The sequence below is a fragment of the Mytilus californianus genome, unplaced genomic scaffold (assembly GCF_021869535.1).
Source record: "Mytilus californianus isolate M0D057914Y unplaced genomic scaffold, xbMytCali1.0.p SCAF_6, whole genome shotgun sequence".
Taxonomy (NCBI): domain Eukaryota; kingdom Metazoa; phylum Mollusca; class Bivalvia; order Mytilida; family Mytilidae; genus Mytilus; species Mytilus californianus.
The window spans coordinates 78,803,886-78,830,167 of NW_026262712.1; the positions used below are offsets into that span (position 1 = coordinate 78,803,886).

At 35.3% G+C, this 26,282-nt stretch overlaps 1 protein-coding gene across 1 annotated transcript in view; it reads right to left on the minus strand.

The window, feature by feature from the left end:
- Nucleotides 1-10,341, minus strand: part of LOC127705304 (uncharacterized) — a 30,241-nt gene extending 19,900 nt beyond the window's left edge. Inside the window, exon 1 of the mRNA XM_052209624.1 lies at nucleotides 10,278-10,341. The gene's annotated coding sequence lies outside the window, so the exon portion shown is untranslated. The remainder of the gene's footprint in view (nucleotides 1-10,277) is intronic.
- Between the last annotated feature and the right edge of the window lie 15,941 nt (nucleotides 10,342-26,282).

Consider the following 26,282-nt stretch of genomic DNA (forward strand, 5'->3'; position numbering starts at 1 on the left):
CTGCAAAATCCAGTTAAGTTTTAAATTTTCTAAAACATACATTGCATTTAAATTTTATTTATCTAGGGCATGCTATGCCTTAAAACTTTTCCAGATGCACAGGTTTGTCTGTACTCAGAGTAAATTTTGAGGTGAAAACGCAGCTTTTTTTGACAAAGGGTTCACATGAACCCTAACCAATTAGAACAATTGGGTTTCTTTCATTCCTTGTAAGAAGTAAAGTTAACTCTCTATCATGGAAATCCTGATCTGAAACACAAACTTTGGAATATCGTAACTAAAGAGAGATAATTAAATACTTCACATTCAGGTGATGTTGGAATGATGAAGGTTCAAAACTTGAAATTTAAAATCATAATTTTTAATTGTCGTAATGTTCAGTTATAGATAAAAAATTTAAGGATTATTTAATTGACTGATGGTTGCTTAACGTACAGCAGCAAATACTTCATGCGTATCTAGGATGATAGAAAGAAAATGAGATATAAATGTACTGGAAAGACGAGCTTAGTCGTTTTTTTAAGCAGGCATGCTCACACGGTAACAGTCTGTAGGAAGACGCAGAACTCTTTTTGGACACTTTAATTTGACTCCGATCCAACCAGTCGTTGTTCTTACTTCTCGCGTTTTTGGCGAAGAAACAGAAGATACAAATTCAAAGTCAGAATCGAACCCACAACCTCCTGCACTCTGCATGTAAACTACAAGGTGGACAAATGCTCTTAGTAGCTCGTCTACATTGGTCAATATCCCGTTTAGACTGAGACTATGAACCCCGCTCGTGGCAGGTGCGTTCGACCCCTATCTTAATTGACGAAGATTGCCAGTTTTTTTCTGCCGAAGTTCAGTGGTTCTTTCCGCGTACTCTAGCTTCCTCTACCAATAAAAACTAATCGCCACGATATAGACAATAGTTATGAAGGTGTTGTTAAACATCAACCAATTAATCTTCTAAAAAGTTCCAAATAAAGAAAAATGTTTTTCTTTTGCATGCCATATTAAATTTAGCAAGAAACGACAATTCATCGCACCTACTAAAGACTTGGTAGTGCTCCATGCATATCGGAAAAAAAGTTTATGTTGCATTTTGACAATGACATGCTGTAGGAATCACTTACTTTCCGATTGCATTTAGAAGTAACTGAATCGTATGCCAAAGGAAAGCCTATTTACCTTTATTAGCCTACCACAGATGAAAAGCATTAGTTATTTAAGCTGAAAATCGGATAATTAGGTTAGACCGAATCTAATAGAATGAGTTAATGTACGACATTTACTTTCAAGTAAATATAATTTACATTACAATGTAATTACCAATAGAGAAAAAACGTTAAACACCAGTTTTCTTTCTACAATGTCGTAAAAACTAAACGTTTAAAAGACAATTAAAGGAAACAAAAAATTCACAATAGACAGTTGTGATGCTGCAGTCGTTTTAGGGATAATGAACGTCTAAATTGAATTTAGTCTTAAGACTGATACTACAAGAGAAAAATCGAACTTCGAGGTAATTGCCTATGTTTCCAAAGATCCTCCCTGAAAACGTAGGACACGTTTTGTGCGTGTTCTTTAATGGATAAGAGTACATAAAAGGCTTTTTATTTTAATTTCAATCTATTGGAGAAAAATGATTGCAAACTCAATTATTATCAAATGTTGCGATTATAGAGTTATATTTCATATAAACTTACACAGTATTTAATTATGGTAATGATATAAACTTTTCATGCTATACGTAATCGATAAAGAAGTAAACAAAACCTATCAGAAGAGAAGAAAAAAAAAAGATGCACAGGATACCTAAGGCACAATCATAAAACAAAAGTCGAAGAGAAACCGACAATTATACCTTGGCAGAATAAAACCCAACCTGAGTAAGTTTAAGTGGAACGGATAAAAAGTACTTAAAATTGGGATGATCGAGTTTTCGTGCAATAGATGAAAAATTTCATTTTCAATCATTTGTCTATGACTAGCCTTTTGTGTCCTTATTTATCGCTAATAATTTTGTTTAACTGCTTATACGTGTTATGTTTCATAATTATAGAAATCAGCTACGTAATTGTTTTACAGTTTATCTGCTTATAAAATAGACCTCTAACAGACATGTACAGTTTTGCCATGAAAGATTTCTAAAAATTCCTTAAATTTGATTTAAATGCAACGTTGGTTCCAATTCTCTCTCGTTAAGTTCTCGACAAAACATTAATTACTTGACTGCATGTAACACTGAGATTTTCAAAACTCATAATTCTATTACAGTTTTATAGGATCAACGTAAGATTTACTGGCGATGTCAATTTAATGTAGCAAATAAAGTTTTATCTATTAGGACATGGTTTTGTGAATTATGGTGTAATCTTTTATATTCTTTAACCTTATCGTCTCTATATTTTTGCTCAGAATAAAAATAGTTTTAACTAAATAACGATAAAATAATTTTCTTATCAAACTTTTCATTCCTCATTATACAATATACAATGCAATAACAGGATTATACATTATTTTCTTTTTTAATAGATAATAAAATCTTAAAATTGATTTTCTCTCCCACAAATTTGTCTAGGAATACATGAAAAAAAAGAATCGCGTTCATTAGAGAAAATCAGTGTCACGCAACAATATCTGTTAATATGTAGAAAAAAGGACATGAAAAAAATCCAGACAATTTTTATGGAAGCTAATTAATATCTGAAAAATGTAAGTGTGGAAAATTTGTTCCCTGATATCAATGTCTTTTTAAATTACATTTGTAAATCTGTACATCCTAATAAGTAAGTTGACGTCTAGTAAAAACAGTTACAATTAGCGGCTATTTTGACTGACAGGGGGGGGGGGGGGGGGGGGGGGGGGGGATAATGAGGACAATATTTTGCTCCGGAAATTTCTAAAAAATAAAGTTAAACACTCCAATCCTTTCGTAATTGTATTTTTTTTAATATAAAGGAATATAATGATATACATGTATATATGTGGTGACTTTAATACAGAACTTCCATCTGTTACGTCAATATTACGTTATATTACTGTTTACAAATGAGTCGAATTTTGTGATTGGATAACAACACAGAGATGTCAGTATATATTCCGGAAACTGCCGGGGTGTATACGACGTTTTTTTTTTACCCATGTGGAACCTCAATAACGTCATCATAACGAACGTTGCTATGTGACGTAGTCAAAACTATACAGAACAGTTGAAGAATGGTAGAGGCTAACAATAGGGAAATAATTTTGAGGATCAGTCAATAATACATGTACTGAATATCTATTCTGCATGGTGAATGGCACAGTTAACAAATGTTCGGTCCGGAAAAATACATTTAGGAAGGGGTAATCCGTAATATTTGTGTTATTCATGTTTCAGACAGGGTATATAATGTGACATTCCCGGCTTAGTGTTTATATCCCCTTCGCCTTCGGCTCAGGGAATATAATCGCTAAGCCGAGAATGTCACATTATATACCCTGTCTGAGACCCGAATAACATATATAATACATGTCAAAATAAACATATTCGATCTAAAATAGCCATTTGGATATTTTTTTTATATACATTATTGTATGCATCGTTCATATTCAGTAAGATAGTTTTACACACATCAATATTTATAGAACTTAAAGATGTCTTATGGCCAAATATCTTTTTATTTTGGTAAGTCTGATGTGCTTAATTCAATAATGACCTCAATATTTAGAAAAAACTACCACACAGTTTAAGGTCTACAAAATGTACATGTACATTGCATATACCTAAAGATTTCCTTTAAAACTCCAAAACCGCCTAAATTTATAAATGAATCACTCCCCTCCATCATTAGAAAAAAAATGGTAATATAAAATATCTCAAGAAAACTACAAGCTGTTAATTTTTTTGCAGCGTCACATACGTGCCAATCTTCGATCATCTTTTTTTGATGGAAGTAATGTAATTATCTTGATTGTGCCGTTCCATCAATAATCAACTGTAAATAAAATTGAGAATGGAAACGGGTAATGCGTCAACAAGAGACAAAACCCGACCAAAGAGCAGAAAACAGCCCAAGGCCACCAATGGGTCTTCAACACAGCGAGAAAATTCCGTACCCGGAGGCGGGCTTTAGCTGGCCCTTAAACAAAAATGTATACTAGTTCAGAAAAAATAGACGTCACACTAAACTCCGGAACATATAAATGAACCAAAACTAAAAAAAAAACATACAAGACTAACAAAGGCCAGAGGTTCCTGACTTGGGACAGGCGCACAAATGCGGCGGGGTTAAACATGTTTTGTTAGATCTCAACCCTCGCCCTATACCTCTAGCCAATGTAGAATTCTGTAAACAAACACACAGCAACTCAGTTTAAAAGAAGTCCGAGTCCGATGTTTTTTTATTTTTGTTTTTACTTTCGATTCATATGCGTTTCTGTTGATTCAATGTTACGCATTTTTTGTTGTTGTGCAGATAACAAAAATACACAGTTTTACAAAAATCTTTAAAAAGCTGAAATATTGCCTCAAAACTGATTAAAAAGTGTACGGTAACCATTTAAATAATAATGCAGAAATTTTCATGTACACCAAAAGATTATTCTTTTCCAAAAGAAACACCAGCTCAGGTCTGTCAAAGGTCATTGATAATTTTTTTATTTCAAATTGTATTTTGAAGATCTGTGACATTAATTGGAAACTAGATAGGACCTAGGCATAAGGATATTCCGCAATGATCATGAAATAATGTACTGTTCAGCGATGCCATAATCATAACGTCTAGAATCGAAATAGATATTTTAGATTGTGCAAGTTAGCATATCTACTCTTACAAGCAAAAAACCTTGTTTGCGTTTATTTACAAATGCATTTTTTATGCGCCTTTGAAAATTTAAATTCTTCCAACATAAGAAGGTTCTGAAATTCTTTTACGTCTTAAATATTCATACTAGGTACTTAGATAGACGTGAAGACGTATCTAGTTGTGTTTTACCATTGTTTATAATCCAAAAAATACACTTTACCCAGAGATACAAATGTTATACACTGGCGGGAAAAATTCAATTTCCATAGTATAATCTATCACAGTTCTTTGATAAACACTAACGATGGTTATTTGAATCATGAGCATGTTTTATATTGAAACTGAAATAACAAAAAGTAAAGAACGACTCGGCTTGTATTCATAGTTATCGTTTTAAAGCACTCTTCATACCCGCTTTTGCGCTGGTTACTTTATAGTGTCAAGCTAAACGATTCTGTAGAATGTTTTGATAGAACAATTTTTATGGACAACAACAATTGGCCGATATTCCCATGAAGATGAGAGCCCTAGAGTACCAGTGTCTTATCGTGAGGATTTCTAAGATGAGAGCCCTATAGTACCAGTCTCTTTATCATGAGGATCTCCAAGATGAGAGCCCTAGAGGACCAGTGTCTTATCATGAGGATCTCTAAGATGAGAGCCCTAGAGGACCAGTGTCTTATCACGAGGATCTCTTAAGATGAGAGCCCTAGAGTACCAGTGTCTTATCATGAGGATCTCTAAGATGAGAGCCCTAGAGTACCAGTGTCTTATCATGAGGATCTCTAAGATGAGAGCCCTAGAGTACCAGTGTCTTATCATGAGGATCTCTAAGATGAGAGCCCTAGAGTACCAGTGTCTTATCATGAGGATCTCTAAGATGAGAGCCCTAGAGTACCAGTGTCTTTATTATGAGGATCTCTAAGATGAGAGCCATATAGTACCAGTGTCTTTATTATGAGGATCTCTAATTATCAGATATTTAATTTGATTGATATTTTTAAACTTGGTATGTAATAAAAAGAAAGAGCCTGAAGATACTTAGAGGTAATCAAATTACATACATCGATGAAAAACAAACAAAAAGAAAAACGTCGAAAAGACAAACAACAGTACACAAAACGCTACACATAATTGAAAAGATTGAACAACAATTCATGTATCGTATACAATTTGGCAACGTAAACCTTAATTTTGACTTGGCACATTTGTAGATCAAGGAGACAGGTTACACTGAATGTGTTTCAATCACGAGGTGAGCAGGGGCACATTTGTAGATCAAGGAGACAGGTTACACTGAATGTGTTTCAATCACGAGGTAAGCAGGGGCACATTTTTAGATCAAGGAGACAGGTTACACTGAATGTGTTTCAATCACGAGGTAAGCAGGGGCACATTTGTAGATCAAGGAGACAGGTTACACCGAATGTGTTTCAATCACGAGGTAAGCAGGAGCACATTTGTAGATCAAGGAGACAGGTTACACTGAATGTGTTTCAATCACGAGGTAAGCAGGTCGAAGAAACATTAACGCGAAATTTGAATATCAAAGAGTCTCGAACGATATAATTTTTTCAACAATTTCACACACAGCCATAAAAAAGCAAAGAAATACTCAGCGCTATACATTGCTGTGTACACTTTTGAATCGAAGAACATCCTTAAACATGTAATAACAATTTAGTTATCACAAAAAATACATTTAATTTCTTCCTCCGATAGAACTTTGGCTATGGTTAAGACAAAACGTCATTTTTTATAAACACTAAAAAATGAACAAACTCTATATCAAAATTACAGTTTTACATTAAAATAAAATTTTGTTACACAGTCAGAAATACGCCAAGTTAATGTTGAAACGGTGAAGTCTTGTATTCGTGTGAGTAAGTATAACGTATACTACGTACGAACAAACTAGCGAAAAGGTGTTATTTAACAACACGTGCAAATATGAATGAATATTAGAAAACAATAGTTCTAATTAATTCGCACTAAATGAAAGACATAATGTGAATTTCAGGTACAAAAGCATAAGTTACAGTACAGTAAGCAAAATGTTACCTACTGCAAATATTGCTACATTTAAACAAAAATATGGGGAAAAATTAAATCAAATTTGACATAAATAGGGTTTCCCAAAAATTAAGAATTCTCTCTTACCTTTGTTTCAGCAGATAAAATTAAGCACACTAGTATTGTACCTCACAATGCTTATATACGATAAGACAAACATTTATGATGTTAATTGTCTATACTTAAAAATTTAATAATTAAATCCATAACTTAGCGATAATGGTATATATAATAATCTTGCTAGACACGAGGGAAACCGTGCAATGCTAGCGATTTTTATTGTTATTAAGGATCTTAATTGTCGTGGTTTGGTGCTAATTGTTTATGATTTTGAATAATTAGTCGATAAAACTTACTCCTACACCGTCACAACAATAATGACGTGTTAAATACAAGTCCGTTCCGATGACACGTAGGGCAATAGAGTTCAGGACTAGTGGCGGTAGAAAATGTACATCTGTTCACGTGGCCTTTTTCTTGTTATCTGCATTATCTCTCTCCCAGGCCAATGCAAATGAAATACATGTACTTTAGCAGATTTCCTCTCAAGAGATTTGACCACTTTTCAAATTTTACCCCTCATTTGGCTGTTAACAAATGGTCACGTGACATTATCCATATTAAAATTATTTTTGACAATTCAAATTAATTTTGATTTTATATTTTCATATGTTTCATTCAGCGTTTTAGTATCTCATACGTTCTGTTCCTTCTTAATACTTAAATGATCAAATTGGGTGCCGTATATCGCTCCATTTGGTATCCCCCTCAAAATAATTGTAATAATAACGAAGCATGATCACAAAACGAATCACGATTCGAATGTCACCAGTGGCCTGTTTGTCGAAGGTGTCTTACATTGTATGACTAGGATGTGTCTTTTTCATAAATCAGTCCGGTTGGTTTTCTCGTTTGAATTGTTCAAAAAAAATTTCATGTCGGGGCCTTTTAAAAAAAAAAACTCATCATAGCTGACTTTACTGTATGGGTTTTATCCATTGTTAAACGGTTGATGGTGATTATAGATATTTACATCTACGTCATTTCATCTCTGGTGGAACGTTACATCTCATCTCTGGTGGAACGTTACATCTCATCTCTGGTGGAACGTTACATCTCATTGGTAATCATGCTACATCTCATTGGTAATCATGCTACATCTCCTCAGTTTCATATTAAGACCATCTTCGCATATATCTAAGTCATAAATGTGTTTATCCAACCTATATCAACGCATGTGTAGATTTTTCTCATAATTAGCATTTATGTGTCTTGTGATGGTCTTAATATGATGATGCTAAGTTTGAGATAAACATTTACGCTTTTCCATTTCGCCCAAGACAGCTTGCAGTTCTGTATATCAGTGTTTAGTTAATAGGATCCCACTACTTGCTCAAAATCACCGTGTATATTTTTTCGCTATCAAAATAGAAACTTCGCTTGCATCGTATTAACATGAAAGATGCACGAGTTGGTTTAGTGTATTATTTATTTGTTGCTCTTCACAAAACAATTTGAGCAGGACAATAACTTGAGACCCGGCACTTTACCTTTTGTTTGATGAAGAAATTTGCGCTTCGTACACTATACATGTAAAATTAAAGTAATGGTTTAATATCATAAATGAAAGGTTCAAATGAAGAGGGTAAAATCCATTTTCAATCTGGGCACCGCTTGCTTTTATGCAATAGTGCTGATACAGAATGTGAAGAAGAAATACACAAAATGTAGGACATATTCTTGTCATTGTTGAATATATTCCTGATACTAATGTAACATTGGGAATCCATATTTTTTCCAAATGTCGAGAATAGTTCAATATTATATTTTAATTTCCAGTTACTAGTATCAATAAGACTGTATTATATATAACATATGTTTAATATTACAACATTTATTTGCCATCGAAAGCAAAACATGATAAGTATCACTACAAATAAATCCGTACTGAACACGTGAGGTTTGATATACATAATCATTATACTAGTGAGTATTTTGTTTTTAGAAATCGAATGGCAAGTGGATTTCCAAAAGAGGTTTTACTAGAAAAAAAGATTGAAGTAAACCGTGTTACCTCGTTTTCAATTTCAGTAGTACTTGACCTAGGCAGTTTTAAGTTTGAGAAATAAATGCAGATACTGAGTCTTGCAATATCTAGCACTCGTATATATGTATCATAAATTATAAACTTATAGTTTATTTCAGATTGATTGAAAACTCTTTATGTGAAACCTTTGAAAAGTAAGGGTTATAATACCTCTTCATGAAAGTACTTAATAGATCTAAAACTATACCTTTATAATGTTGTTGTGTTTGCAGTTTTTGATCAAACAAGCTTAACATGACTTCTTGTTCAACATGATATATTTTTTGGAATTCCTTTTTTCACGGAAAGCAGTCAGAAAAAATGGACAAAAATAAATATTATCAATTGCACACTATGCCAACATAAGAAGGTTGATACCTTGTTTTTGAAATTTCTGTGTCAAATATACAGCTGGCATATACTGATGTACATGCAAGTCAGGTTTAAAACAATTTAAAAGAATTAAACATTTGAGTGCAAATAACACTTTAAATATACTACGTGGATCATTCCAATGTTATTTAATTATTTAAAAAAAAAACAGACACACACATAGAAAAATAGCTGATAGTACTTTTTATGACAACATTGAAATCATTTTGCCAAAGTTAACGTGTTTTTGTTAAATAAATGGGTATCGTTCTGTCTGATATGTCACATGTTTGCATGTATTGATGCCATCGAGATTTAAAAATAATTCTTTAACTTCAAATTTTACATGTAGTTGAATGTCTAAGATAGTTACAAATGTATTATCACCCTGTTCAGTAAGAAGTCTCACGCTTAAGCATATTTTCAAAAACATATTTTCAAATAGACACATTGATAATCTTTTGTCAACATTTTCTTCAAAATTTGATTTTTTTTTATCGAAAGTTTATACTTGGATTAAATACCGACGTTTTCGAAACTTGTCGGTAAAATTACAGCTTTTTAAGCTTTATCGAATTTCCGTTATAATATCAAGATCTCTGAATGTCATATAAGCACTTGATTGTCATGGCATGACTTGTCGATAAAAATGAACAAAAGTCATTTAAGAAATATTTATGTAAGAATTAACTCTGAAATTACTATTATGTTACAGAAATCTTACTTTCAATAACAAATTGATTTTAACGCAGGATTTACCCTTTATATATGTAATAATTTTCCACCTTTAAACGGCATTGATAAATATTTTGAACATAAAGGAGTCAATATGAAGGTACATGTGAAATAGACGACAGTTAATGAACAAGGCAGTATCAAATAAGATTACGATAATAAACCAATACTGGTTTCCGTTAATATAAAAGTCAAAGTAGTCATTTTGATATACCAGTCTAGAATCATATATTTACTCCCTCAGGCAAAATTGACTTTGATGAAGGCAATTATTATAAGGTCCCTTTTGTTCATATAGCTCCTAACCTTTCTAAGTATTTATACAACACTGGCTTTCAACTATTTTGGTTCGAGTGTTCCTGGTGAAGATAAAGCAAGAAAAGCGCTTCAGGCACTCGAAATTTATAAAATGCACTATGTTTATAATCAATCAGGACATATTATTACACGCATGCGCAGTATAGAACTACTAATTTTTGACGTTGGTTAATTTCTTCGTGATTGAGTGACGACAGCTTAACGTCCAGCTGCAAACATTACATGCATAATCAGCACGATAACATCTATTGGAACTAAATACACCTTGCTTCGTACTATACCGAAACGCGGAATCAAATCTTCAACGACATACTACCCTTCTCATACACATTCTTACTCCGAGTCGAAAAGGCTTTGATCTGGCCCCAAAATACCACGTGCTGGACAAAGATGCAGAAAATGCTTATTAAAATGTTTTAAGCTTGACGAATAGACAACCCTGATACACTAGAGACGAGCGTGATTTCACAAAACCCAAACCACCGATTTGTGTTTGCATTTGACATATTAAGAATGTTTAAGCTGTTATGGCTCAAGTGATCACAACGTGATTATTTACATATTCAAATTAAAATAAAGTTGATCAGATCAAACGCAGTTTTCATATATCTAGCAGTTCTTAATTCTCATTAAAAAGTAATCAGATTCTCCATTTTGGTGTTACTGGCGGTGTATTTCAGATATTTCGAAATTTATGGTCAAAACCGAGATAAAAAGTAAAATAACAAAAATACCGAACTACAAGGAAAATTCAAAAATTTATGTTTTTGCGCAAGTGAATAAATGTATTTAAGTACTTTATCTACAAATATGTAGCAGAAGAGGATATTTTTAATTCGACAACGGAATACGATTAATACTACTATTGAATATTTTACACGTACACAAGGCAACTTCCTAAAAGTTAAGCATGTATTTTAACAAATTCTTTTGACTGATCATTGTCAACATATTCTCATATTTCAGTTTAACAAATAATCAGAGTTTGACTTACCGCAGTCAATTTATTTGAAACCATAACATCTTATGTTTTTGCAAAGAATGTTTTCGAATAAGCATTTTGAAAATTAACTTTTAATAGAATGTAAAACAAACACGTTTTACAATTATTTTTCACCTTGTTTGCCATCAAATCACAACTTTATTATAGGTCAAAGATATTCAACCAAAATTCTTTTTTACATTTGGATATTGTGCATTTGCAATACAATTTCAAAGATTAGCATTTGATAATACTGTTAAGTCGTACGACATTTAATGAAATCAGGAACCTACCTTATTAGTACAGATTTACCCTATCTTCATTCCTTACTCACTATCATTCAAAGACATCAGACACTTTCTTTAGTAATTACATGGAGGCGTTTTACGATTTTTGATTTGTTATTCAAACTCAGCAGTTGCCCAATCAGGTCAATGGTCTGATGCAATGATCACAATTGATTATTGGATGTGGAAAGTGAAAGGCGGGAAGACGCTTGTTGTAGCAGTTTCAATTGAAAGCATATAATTAAGAAACTTTTATATAATTATTTAAGAACGATTTTAATTAAAAGCCTAAGTTTTTCTGCAATATCGTACCGGAAAATCGAAAGAAAGCAATTAAAGAAATAGTGGACACCTACGTCGTTAAACATCTACTAAGATATTTAAAGAAAAATTGATTGACAATCTTAAATAATTAAAATGTTGAACTTCAATTTTTCTACATCAGAAACAGAATATTTACTTGTACTTGGATTATGCAATTGTATTATAGGTTCTTTTATCACTTTTGCTAATTTATAACGAGGAAAATATTGCATTGTACTATGAAAGAAGCGATTATTTTTGGATGAAAATTAATTGAAAGAAAAAAATCCATACAACGGCAAGGTAGCTCTCTCTCAAGTTTTATTCTGCCTTTTTATCATTGTATATATCTAGCATTTGGATATAAGAAGAGTTTGAATCTGTAATGTTAAGAAATTAGACATAATAATCTGTACACATTTTGTACCCAGGAAAGGATTTAGGATGTAAGATAAAAAAAAAAACTATTTGGGAGAACATGTTTACTTATTAGTTGTAATTGGATGTGAACTAACATTCAGTAACTGCAAGTACTTTTATGCTAGGTGTTTTGTGCCTCGTACTGATCTTTTGACTTGAGTCAATTGCAACTGATTTTTACAGTTGGTTCTTTCGTTGTGCTGTTACACCACTGTCCAAGGTTAGGGGGAGGGTTGAGCGCTCACAAACAAGTTTAACCCCGACACTTTCTTTATGTGCCCGTCCCAAGTTAGGAGCCTGACTAGTTTTCTCGTTTAAATTATTTCACATTTTTCTTGTCGAGTCTTTTTATAGCCGACTATATGGTATTGGTTTTCTCATTGTTGAAGGCTGAATGGTAGCCTATTATTACTTACAACCACTTTACTTCAACTCTGGTGAATAGTTGTCTCATTGGCAATTATAGCACATCTCCTCATTTTTATATAAATCACCCAGTTTGATTCAATCCAACCCGCACTGTCGCTAGACTCAAGCTAGCAGCCACTCGCTAGCAGCCACTCCGCTAGCAGCCAGTTTTCAGATATGTCTATAAACCCAAAACATGCATAAGATTCAAACTTACTAAAAGTTTTTGTTTTATATAACCACAACAATACATGATTTAAATTGAATTTAGCAGTCGAAAACATAATTCAATGAATTTTGAAATTTCATTTCCTGTTCAATATTTTGAAAACAGTATTATGTGCTTTCAACATCGTGCTGCACGCTTTAAGACTTCAACTGTCAACACTGACAAAATGAAATTATTTAAATATTGGCCAAATATTCTTACTTTTCCATCAGAAAATTTTTGTTCGATATTGTGTGAAATAGCTTTCCATATTCTCGGCATCCTGTAAAATAGTTCCTAAAAAGTAACAATATTTCTACGCTACAAGAATTCATAGTTACGTTCGTACTTTAATACTTTCATGTCAGCCAAATCTGTTTTAGCGAATCATTCTCTTTCTATAACAATGGGTTTCGCGCAGTTTTGATGACATGCAGGGTTCATTTTTAGTAATCAAAGTATGGTGTGCAGGGATATTACTAATTAGCTATATTACCAATATTAAAAGAAAATCCGTGCTATACCCCACCTGGATTTTTTAGTCAAGCATGCCTAAGGGTCCCAACTTTCATTTGCACCTAGTGTGGAAAAAAGTATTGCCGTAGGAAATTTTTTATTAACTTTTAAAGTTAGGGTGGGGTAGGGGGTCGGACCCCAACTTTGGACCAATTTTAAAAAAAATCCGTGCTATACCCCACCTGAATTTTTTAGTCAAGCATGCCTAAGGGTCCCAACTTTCATTTGCACCTAGTGTGGAAAAAAGTATTGCCGTAGGAAATTTTTTATTAACTTTTAAAGTTAGGGTGGGGTAGGGGGTCGGACCCCAACTTTGGACCAATTTTAAAAAAAATCCGTGCTATACCCCACCTGGATTTTTTAGTCAAGCATGCCTAAGGGTCCCAACTTTCATTTGCACCTAGTGTGGAAAAAAGTATTGCCGTAGGAAATTTTTTATTAACTTTTAAAGTTAGGGTGGGGTAGGGGGTCGGACCACAACTTTGGACCAATTTTAAAAAAAATCCGTGCTATACCCCACCTGAATTTTTTAGTCAAGCATGCCTAAGGGTCCCAACTTTCATTTGCACCTAGTGTGGAAAAAAGTATTGCCGTAGGAAATTTTTTATTAACTTTTAAAGTTAGGGTGGGGTAGGGGGTCGGACCCCAACTTTGGACCAATTTTTAAAAAAATCCGTGCTATACCCCACCTGGATTTTTTAGTCAAGCATGCCTAAGGGTCCCAACTTTCATTTGCACCTAGTGTGGAAAAAAGTATTGCCGTAGGAAATTTTTTATTAACTTTTAAAGTTAGGGTGGGGTAGGGGGTCGGACCCCAACTTTGGACCAATTTTAAAAAAAATCCGTGCTATACCCCACCTGGATTTTTTAGTCAAGCATGCCTAAGGGTCCCAACTTTCATTTGCACCTAGTGTGGAAAAAAGTATTACCGTAGGAAATTTTTTATTAACTTTTAAAGTTAGGGTGGGGTAGGGGGTCGGACCCCAACTTTGGACCAATTTTTAAAAAAATCCGTGCTATACCCCACCTGAATTTTTTAGTCAAGCATGCCTAAGGGTCCCAACTTTCATTTGCACCTAGTGTGGAAAAAAGTATTGCCGTAGGAAATTTTTTATTAACTTTTAAAGTTAGGGTGGGGTAGGGGGTCGGACCCCAACTTTGGACCAATTTTAAAAAAAATCCGTGCTATACCCCACCTGGATTTTTTAGTCAAGCATGCCTAAGGGTCCCAACTTTCATTTGCACCTAGTGTGGAAAAAAGTATTGCCGTAGGAAATTTTTTATTAACTTTTAAAGTTAGGGTGGGGTAGGGGGTCGGACCCCAACTTTGGACCAATTTTAAAAAAAATCCGTGCTATACCCCACCTGAATTTTTTAGTCAAGCATGCCTAAGGGTCCCAACTTTCATTTGCACCTAGTGTGGAAAAAAGTATTGCCGTAGGAAATTTTTTATTAACTTTTAAAGTTAGGGTGGGGTAGGGGGTCGGACCCCAACTTTGGACCAATTTTTAAAAAAAATCCGTGCTATACCCCACCTGAATTTTTTAGTCAAGCATGCCTAATGGTCCCAACTTTCATTTGCACCTAGTGTGGAAAAAAGTATTGCCGTAGGAAATTTTTTATTAACTTTTAAAGTTAGGGTGGGGTAGGGGGTCGGACCCCAACTTTGGACCAATTTTTAAAAAAATCCGTGCTATACCCCACCTGGATTTTTTAGTCAAGCATGCCTAAGGGTCCCAACTTTCATTTGCACCTAGTGTGGAAAAAAGTATTGCCGTAGGAAATTTTTTATTAACTTTTAAAGTTAGGGTGGGGTAGGGGGTCGGAGGGGGTCGGACCCCAACTTTGGACCAATTTTAAAAAAAATCCGTGCTATACCCCACCTGAATTTTTTAGTAAAGCATGCCTAAGGGTCCCAACTTTCATTTGCACCTAGTGTGGAAAAAAGTATTGCCGTAGGAAATTTTTTATTAACTTTTAAAGTTAGGGTGGGGTAGGGGGTCGGACCCCAACTTTGGACCAATTTTTAAAAAAATCCGTGCTATACCCCACCTGGATTTTTTAGTCAAGCATGCCTAAGGGTCCCAACTTTCATTTGCACCTAGTGTGGAAAAAAGTATTGCCGTAGGAAATTTTGTATTAACTTTTAAAGTTAGGGTGGGGTAGGGGGTCGGACCCCAACTTTGGACCAATTTTAAAAAAAATCCGTGCTATACCCCACCTGGATTTTTTAGTCAAGCATGCCTAAGGGTCCCAACTTTCATTTGCACCTAGTGTGGAAAAAAGTATTGCCGTAGGAAATTTTTTATTAACTTTTAAAGTTAGGGTGGGGTAGGGGGTCGGACCCCAACTTTGGACCAATTTTTAAAAAAATCCGTGAAATACCCCACCTGAATTTTTTAGTCAAGCATGCCTAAGGGTCCCAACTTTCATTTGCACCTAGTGTGGAAAAAAGTATTGCCGTAGGAAATTTTTTATTAACTTTTAAAGTTAGGGTGGGGTAGGGGGTCGGACCCCAACTTTGGACCAATTTTTAAAAAAATCCGTGCTATACCCCACCTGAATTTTTTAGTCAAGCATGCCTAAGGGTCCCAACTTTCATTTGCACCTAGTGTGGAAAAAAGTATTGCCGTAGGAAATATTTTATTAACTTTTAAAGTTAGGGTGGGGTAGGGGGTCGAACCCCCACTTTGAACCTATTCAAAAAAATCTAAGATATACGACAACCTGGATGTTCTTCCCCAACTTTCGTTTGTAACTAGTATGGGAAAAAGGACTTTGATGAGTTTAACCACTTTTTTGTCATCGTCGGTTTTACGTGATCGCTCAGATTCAGTCGTATGTTTCAATTGAACAATCACCGTGTCGAGGTATTTGGTTTTTGTTTTGCCCATCGAGAACATGCTTTCAACAAGCTCATAAATCAGCTTTTCATTTTGATATAGTTAATGATCATATTTTATAGAAGTAACACGACTGGTGTCACATGTGGAGCAGGATTGCTTACCCTTTAAAAATATCCTTTTGGCATCTTTCGCCTCTCTTTTAATCACAAAGTGAGCAGACCCTAACCTAGCAAAGAGAATTCTGTAGTAAAAAAAGATGACTGCGAATGTAACGGTGCCGGATCAAGGAACCTACCAAGATTTTAAAAACAATATGAGATAAATGAAAGTTCCAATCATAGTGTACGGAAAGTGTTTAGAGAAATGTTCCCTTGATCCGGATGAATTCCAACTAAGGGCTTGCTATATCAAACGAATTAAAGTAGACACGACTACCCAGTAAACATGAATACGCGACTACCTAGCCAGCCTCAATGATAAATGTGTATTGCGTTACTTGCAGTAGAAGGGTTTTTCTTATGATACTGGACTGCGGTGAAACTCGGATTGCAAATTATAAGCTGGAAAAATTAGACAAACACTTTAATTTGCTAAGACCACATGTATGAGATTTACACGAAGAATGGTCACCAAATTTTACTTTACTTTGTCGAAAACTACATACCTCGGCTGAGGTTTGGATAAATGTACCATCTTTTGTGTTCGATGGATTATTTTTTTCGCAAAGAATATATATCACGCAACAGACTGCCTTGATTAATCAATGGTGTTCCCAGAAAGTAAAAAGTAATTGATTGTGACATCACGTTTCCTGTTAAGAAAATCGAAGGAGATATGATAGCAAAAGAAAGGTTACCTAATGATTGTCCACTGGCTCCACAATCTTTGTAAATTAACGGAGTCAAATCAAGAACCAGTAGCTAATCTTCAGAACAAGACAACATATGTGGTGCATCATGTGCACTTAAAGAGATATCTGGCCACGTGGTTGAAACTTAGGAATCTACATAAAGTTATCATGTTCAACCAAAGCCCACGGTTGAAACCTTACATTGACAAGAAAACGAAACTCCGAGCCGAACATATGGCAACATTTAAAAAAGAATTCAATAGGATGATGAAAGTGTTTGCAAAAGCATTGAAAATATCCGGAACCGTGTTGGTATCCGTAACAACACGAAAGCTTTAAAACTAGCAATCATCCCCAAATTCAAGAAACGGACTATATTTAATGATTTATTGGCTGTAATCCACATGACACGAGCCAAGCTGGTATTTGACAAACCAATCTACCTACGTTTGGAGATTTTGGACCTGCTAAAAACACTGATGACTGATTATGAATAAGACTACCTAAAAACCAAATACGGAACGCGAGCCACGATCTGCTTCACACACAATACTAAGTCTCGTTTGCAATATTCAGATTACAGACATTTACAAATACATATATAAACATGTGCTCAGTGGTACGTGTCTCCAATTACCCGACTGACCATAAATCCAAAGTTTAGACTAAGGTCAACAAGAAAGTTCTTGGAATCTTTAACGAGCCGGCTGGCCAATCTAAGATATTCTTCACGTTGCCCATTGTACCAGAGATAAAGGTAGATATTGCCTCTAAAATGGCCAATAGCACTTATGCACTAGACCCGTACGAACTTGTCACATTAGTGTGAGGGGTACATGGTGTGTAACATACTAGTAGTCCAATAACTATTGCCGATTGTCCAAACTTAGATATTCTCCTTGTTGGCAATAGTACCAGAGGTAGTGGGAGACATTAGCTCTAAATGGACTTTAGCACTTATACTCTAGACCCGTTGCTTATTCTCCTTCGATATATCATTGGATTTTTGATATTTATCTTTCTGGTACAGCGCTCAAAAATCTTATTCAAGTTTATTCACAATGATCTTGGCCACTGCATTGTACAATGTGTATAGCAAAGTGGTTCTCTTGTTAACACCCTGTCGTCATAGCACTTAATGATATAGCAAATTCCGGGCGGTGTGTGCTTCTGGTAGGGTTTGATGTCTGGTTTGCAGTCATTCATTCGGCACCAGTGACTCATGATTTCTGCGGCTGAGATCTCTTTCTGTTCATTGATTTATTTTACAAAGTCTTTGGCTTGATTTCTCTTCGATCCCTCACAATTTTTTGACTTGACGTCTTCAGTGTAGTGGCGATGAAGACATATAAAATATACAGCAGTTCAAGTCAACCATTTAATAACATCTTATTTTGACTTCCGCCCAAGACGACGTACCGACGTCGACAAACGAAAGTACACTAAAAGAGGAACGTAGTTCACGCTATTTTTCGCGACATTATCCGGGCACGCAAAGAAAATAAATACAATTATATAAAAAAAAAAAATCCAGTTACCAATTAATGACTTTAAATCAAATAATTCTCAAAACATGTCCATGGTTACGGCAGAAAGTAAAATTAACTTTAAACTGTCAATATTAGATTTCACTGAATTTAACCTTAACTTTCACAAATTATTGTCCGTGTATCCACTTCTGAATTCTTTCATTCGCTCGTACTGATGCTTCTGTCAATCTGATTTTCGGCAATGGTGGCGGGTCAGTTTCTCTGTGTGGTTTCCCGCTAACTTTTCGGGAAGTTATACGTTTGTGTAGAACCTTCTTCGCGTACTGGCGAATGCATGGATCCCAATATGTTTGTCTTATCTGAGTTACTGTAGCTAGTACTCCAGAATGTTTCAATGTTTCATGTACATCCAGTACAACCAATGGAGTAAGTGGGGGATCTATAGGTAATAAATAAGGGAATCTAGCAGTCTCTGTCAGTAGTTCGTTGTGAATCAACCCACCGCAACGAATAGTTCCAATTAAATCAAAAAATAATCTTAACTGTTTCACGAGTGACAATCTTTTGCTGGTCTGTGACTTCAAGTTGTTGTAGTTCACTAGTATAAAGCAGCTGGTATGTTTTTCTCTGTGATTTTTGAATTTTACAGTTGTCTACAAATCTCAGAATAAAGGTGGTCACTCGGATCGTTTTGTATAAGGTGCTGTACCGAGTAATGTTCGTAATAATATCAATTCCTGTTTCCTATAGACTGTTTCTTCCTTCTATTGGTGTGTTGTCCTTGTTGTCGTGTTCTACGAAGCATGATTATGCGGTACTACTTGTGAGTTCCATGTCGGCCATTTTTTCTCATCTGTTAGCCATTCGGGTCCGTTAAACAAGAGTGTGTTCTATAATAACTGTTCCGCAGTCAATCCTTGAGTCAGTAAGTCTGCTGGATTCTCTTTATGTGGACAATATCTCCATTCATCCTGTGCAGTCAAATTTTTTATCTCATCAATTCTTTTCTTAAAGAATCGTTTTAACTGTCTCGACGTATTCAACCAGTGTAGAACAATTTGGCTGTTTGACCAAAATACCACTTTGTTGCTAGGTAGGGTAGTCCTGATGTGGCTAGCGAGGCGAGCGCCGTTAAGTGCTTCCATTAGTTCTAGTTGTGGAAGAGTCAACTTATTTAGTGGTGCTACAAGATTCTTCGCCATTACTACTGCTAAATTACTTTCATTACCAATATATGCTACTGCTTCATATGCGCCCATACTTGCATCAACGAAATCATGTAGTTCATTGTGGTCCATGTTGACTGACGAGCTTGTGAAATAGTGTCTCAGTTCTGCAGTTGTTGTGATATTCCCGATTTCCTGGTTCAATTTTACTTCCGGACTAGTTTGTCTGTTGTTGTATCCCAACGTAGTCCAAGTATTTTCGTTTTGGTGTCTTTGTCCAGTACATTTTCAGCTTGTGCAAGTTTTCGGGGATGGTTACTACTTGATGTCCATGAGCGAAGATTAAACCCAGCTTCTGACATTAACGATCTTGCTTCACGGAAGTATTTAAGAGTTGCATCTCATTTTCAAGGCTTGACAATATGTTATCAACATACAAATCCTTCTTCATGGTAAACGCAGTTTCCGTTTTGTATTCATCTAAGTGCTTCGGTAATGCTGCATTTAAGATAAATGGAGAGCATTTGGTGCCAAATAATACATATTTTAACCTGTAAGTACTCAGCTGGCTAGCTTGATTATTCAGATCCATATAAAGCGTGTTACATCTCTGTCACTGTTGTCTAGGCCAACATGTAGAAAGGCGTTTTCAATATGTGCTCACTCCAATTTTGTTGAGTAGAAATCTCATCAGAATTTTTGTTAGATCATTAAGTACTGGTGGTATCTGCATTAATTAGTCGTTTAAGCTGGCATGGTTTTGCGATTGTTTGCAGCTTCAATCGTATACTATTCTAATGGGTGTGGTAGCTGAGTCCTTTCTTACAGCATGGTGTGGAATGTAATGAGTTTTGACTGGAATTGTGTCTTAATTTACCTTTTCGATGAATCCTCTTTTCTCCTGCTCTTTAATAATATCCTCATATCTGTGTAGTAACTCTAGTTCCCGGCAAAGTCTTCTGATTGGGCTCTCTGTTCCCGATTTAGCGATATAAAAGTTTGATGGCAAGTCACGGTGTTCATGTTTCCATGGCAATTTGGCCTGGTACTGTTTTCAAATCATTTAAGTCTGTTTTAAATTCTTTTCTCCTCCATATGATGACTTGATGATGTTCAAAAGGACGGGAGAAATTGATGAAGTCCTGTTATCGCTAACTGGTCATTACAATAAAAAGCCAATTTTGGAGTTAACTGCTGTGAGTCAATCATCTCGTATCACCTTATCCTATACTATCTTACAGTAAAAGTCTGTTCCTATCAGCAACGAAATTTCAAACTGTTCATGTGAAGTCAGTGGATACGCAAATTTAAGACTTCTAAAAAAACGGCTGATTTCTCACGTTTCGTGTCATGTTGGTCTGCATAGGAACGTATATGGTTGGAACAATCAGTGCGTGAATTGGTATATTCTCTCCAGAATCGGTCTGTATATCAATGGTTGCAGATTCAAGTTGACGTACATTGTTACTCACATCTCCAAATGCAGCAAGTTGAACTGTTTCTTTTCCTGTGGCGTTAACATTCACTTTCCTGGCTAAACTCTCAGTTATGAAGGAACGATGAGCACCCCCGTGAAATAAAATGTTTGTTTCTGCGTAATTGTGTTCAAAGTGTACTGGTGCTATTGCGGTTTTCAACAAAACATTCGAGTGTAGTTTAACTTTAGATGACGTGTGGATTACAACTGGTACGGTTTTCTCTCCGTTTTGACCTTCCGTCTTTACTGACTGTGACTTCTGTCCAGCTACAAATCGACCTTCACACAGGATTGTATGCTTCTTGCTGCATTTTCGGCATTTATTCTGTGAATTACATTCTTTGGCGAGAAGCGATCCAAGTCAATTTAAACATAGCTTATTACCTTTTACTACGGCAACTCTGGCGCTGGAGTCTTTTACCTTTATACAATCATTAGAATCATTAGAATGGTGTTTTCCGTCACAAAATACGCAAACATGTGTCTCCTTTTGCATTTTTGTCTGTTTATGGTCATAATGAGATTGTTGTCTCGACTTCGCTCCAGCAGAACAAGTACATCTCTTGTGTCTGGCCTTTTGATTCTAGCCCCCGAACATACGCTTCAAGATGGTCTCCATAACTTGTCAGGCTTTGTGAACTGTTGCTAGGAATCGGCATTTCCATTAACGCTATCATGTAGGTATGAATTATCTTATGGGGCTGTCCAAAACTCTCTTTGAGTAAATTGATGGCTGTGGTGTAATTTGTATTTGTCAGTGCGAAACCTTCAATTGTTTGGGCGACGTGACCATGGAGTTGGGCCTTCTGGTAACTAAATGTCTGTATCTCGGTCAAATTACTGTTGTAATGGATAGTTGATTCATACGAATCCTAAAAGGTTTGCCTTTGTTAAATGTCCCCATCAAAGTGCGGTAAATCTAGTTTCGATAATCTGTGGTTTTGACTGCTATTTGATACCGAAGAAAAGCCTTGGTTGTACAAATTACTTGTACACTGCAAGTCACGATGGGTATTTAGCATGGAGCGGAAATCATCAAAATGTGTTTGTTGTACATTTATTCCATTTTCATTGCTGTGCATGACATTGTCATTGGTAAGCGATGAATTCGTCGGGTAAGTTGGCGTAAAACTGTTTGCATTTGGATCTAAAGACGTTGATGCGACTCTTACATTTTGAGACAGAGAATCAGTGTGTGACAGTTTTTTTTTTCGAATTTTTCGAAGCTTGGACTCTTGATTAAACATATACTCATCAGACTCTTGTATTTCCTCCGCTACATCCTCCTCCGACGTTGAATCCAGTATCTTTTCATTTAATTCCACGATAGTCCTCTGTTTTTGTTCAATGGCATCCGCTATAAGTTTCACTTCGTCTTTGTCTAAGTCCGAATTCTTTTCAAACCCTCGAATATCTTTAGTTACCGTGTCAGTTGTCCTATGTGTCCTGCCCGTACTGCTTTCAACTTCGAATCCATTATTTCCAACAGTCACGGCACCAAAATGCAGTGGCAATAGGAGACATGTAAAATATACAATCGTTCAAGTTTACCATTTGATAACATCTTATTTCGACTTCTGCCCAAGCCGACGTCATTGACGTACCGACGTCGACAAACGAAAGTACGTAGTTTGCGCTATTTTCATGACACTCAGGAAAGCAGTTAAATTCTGGGTACACTACTACGAAATAATGGAACCTTCATTGATCTCATGTGGTTTTTAAAATCTTGTTAAGCCCCTTGATTCGGCATCTTTACATTCACAGTTATCTTGTTATTATCTTACTCTTTTTGCTGGGATAGGGTCACTTTGGAAGTGATAAAAAGAGAGGCGAAAGATACCAAAGAGACATTTAAACTCACAAGTCGAAAACAAACTGTCAATGCCATGGCAAAAAACAAAGCACGACGAAAAAATAAACAAGTACACAAAGCAATGTGTCAATCTGTCTTTCTCAATCGTCAACAAGTCCACATTCAGTTCTCTTTTCGCAGTGTCCGATATCATCAGTGGGTAGATCCTTTTCTTTTCTAAACCATTCAAGTTGATGAATATATTTGGATTGTTTTTCTCAAACGTGGTAATGTTCTTGAGATTCACTGGGAAATCAGACCTTTCAACGTTAACTCATCTCCCTTCGCTGGTACTTGTTCACCCGGCCGTGACTTTTAAGGTCTACCATTCGTGGTGTATTGATGCCAAAACATTGCTCGTCCTGGTTCGTCACATCCATGATCGCTTTATTGTCTGCCAGCAAATTATGTAAGACCTAGTATTGAGTTCCGGCAATGGATCTATACTTGCCGATATCAAATTTTATACTCATCACCTCTTTCAGTGCCTCATCACTTTTATCCTATGTCCAACTTGCAAATTTCTTTCCAAAGCTATTATACATCGTTTTTCAACATATCTTCAAAGTTGGTCGCCTTTGTGAATACTTTGTCCAGCAATACATAATTATTAAGGTTTTTCTTCTTCCTTCTTATCATCAACCATCTTTTCAATCATAGAATGTAAAATCACATAATCCATCTAGACTGTGAGTTTAATTGTCCTTGAGGCAAATAACCAATCCAAGGTTTTTTCCTAGGGTTTCCTACTTCTCTTACGATTGTTCCTTGTTTCTACTGGTTTCTCCACAACACTTTTTAACAAAGCAGTCTTTTTCATTCCACTAAAACCCTTCATTCTCTATTTCCGGGTCCACCTTTAAGGTTCCCTGTATGTCTTTTCCTTACCTTTCCTTTTTGTCCGTTTTGTTTGAATCAGTTCAATTATATGAGCTTTTTCTAATCTTTTAATTTTTTCAAGCAGTTGATTCCTTGCAATAACTGTTTTACTATTTTAACATCCAACATCCTTCTTTTTGTTAATGCCATTTCGTTATTGTATATCTTTTTATCATCCTTCTAAACAATTGTTAATCATTTCAAAGTTTATTTAATAATTTTTTTTTATACCTCCCCCGATACTAGTGACTTATGAACAAGGAGGGAAAATAAGCCTATTTTGATTTAGGGTTTATTTGTAAACCGTTACTTTTAACATAGGTTCTCACCAATTCATTTTCTTTTTTTCTAGTCTAGTGAAAGCCCAGACTGTATTAATTTTCAGTTCTTCTATTCCTAAGAATTAAAAATTTTACTCTTTCAGAACTTTACATCCAATTCTGTAATTTCTATGATTTTAAATATCACATTTTCTGGTATTTTTTTTTTCCATTTTATAGCTTAATGATTCGTTTTCATTCAGATAGATCATCTGTGTAAATACAATCTCCCTCACTTTCCATTTTATTTTTTAATACCATGTCTTTATTGTATTTCTCATTTTTATCATTCTCATGCCAGGTCAATTGTTCTTTCGAACTAGACTATTTCTTACCCGGGCCTTTGTCCAGGAAACCTTAGGCCTCTCGTTTGCATTTATACCTTGTGGAGATCAAATAAAAGTATGGTCATAAGGATTTGTTTATGAGTTAGATTTAGGTTGGATAAGTCATACCTTGAAATTGGACCCATGGTATAGACCTTCTGTGAATTTTCACCCTTGAGCCTTTTGGTCCAGGAAATATAGGGCTATTGGATTGTATTTGAACATTATAGTGCAGATGAAAGCATTGCAGTATTAATTCTTCTTTTACGAATGGAAATATGGTTGATAGGGTCAGTTATGTAATTCCGATATTCTATATTCTATATATTATATATGGTTTAGACATTCCGTGAAGTATCCTATCTGGTCTTCTTGATTAAATAATCCATAAACCACTGCCTTTCATTTGCATCTAGGGCGTAAAAGGTATCCCACTAGACAATTTGATCTAGAAAACTATAGGCCACTTGCTTTTATTTGTACCTTTTGTGAATAAAAAGCCTTATAGGATCAATTTTTTGGGGAGGGGAGGGGGGGGGTTGAAATTAGGGTAGGTATGGGGTCAGGTATTGCATACCACGATTTGGAACCAATGCTGTAGACCTTCCTTGAGTTGTCTCGCTTGGGCCTTTTAGTCCAATAAATATTTGGCCTCTATCTTTCATATGCGCCTAGTGCAAATAAAATTATCGACGTAGGAATCTCTTCACAGATTAAATTCAGGCTGTGAAAAGAAACTTATTATAGATACCATGATAAAAATTTTGTACGCCAGACCCGCGTTTCGTCTACAAAAGACTCGTTAGTGACGCTCAAAATCAAAAAGTTTAAAATGGTAAATTAAAGTACAAAGTTGAAGAGCATTGAGGACCAAACAATTCCGAAAGGTTTTGCAAATACAGCTAATTTATAAGGTAGCCTATTCCTGAGGTAGAAAATCTTTTTTTATAAAAGTTTAAAGTTTTGTTAATTTATGATTATGACCATAATTATCAATGATAATTCATATCAACCCACAGAGGTCAGTAACGTCAGAACTCGATAATAGAAATGTGTTGTAGACCTTCCAAGAGTTGTGTCAAAATGTGCAATTTGACTCAAGAAACCGTAGGTCACTGGTTTGATTTTGTTACTAGTGTGGATAAAAGCATTGACGTATGGAGAAAAATTTAGAGTAGCTTAGGGGTCTGTTATATCAGACCCCCATATTCAACATATAAGGTAGTCCTTGCGTGAGTCCTCATACCGGAACATTTTAGTCTAGGAAACCTGAAGTCATTGCCTTTAGGTGTCAGACCTAAAATTCACTCACTCCAATCTAGAACGTAAAAGTAGCCCATTTCTTGACTATATATATAGTACTTTTGATGTCATTGTTTACTTATACTGACCAACAAATTTGTAGAAATGAAACTGTTGATGAAAGAAAAATATATATTGAGCCAAAATTTACTTGTCCATAAGTTTGCATTAAGAATTGAGGATTAATGCGCTCCATAGTATACTTATTCAAGATTTCCAGAAAACAAGGGGTTATTGACAGTAGTAGTTACCTTCGGAACGTTGGTATTTTACTACAAGACTTTAAAG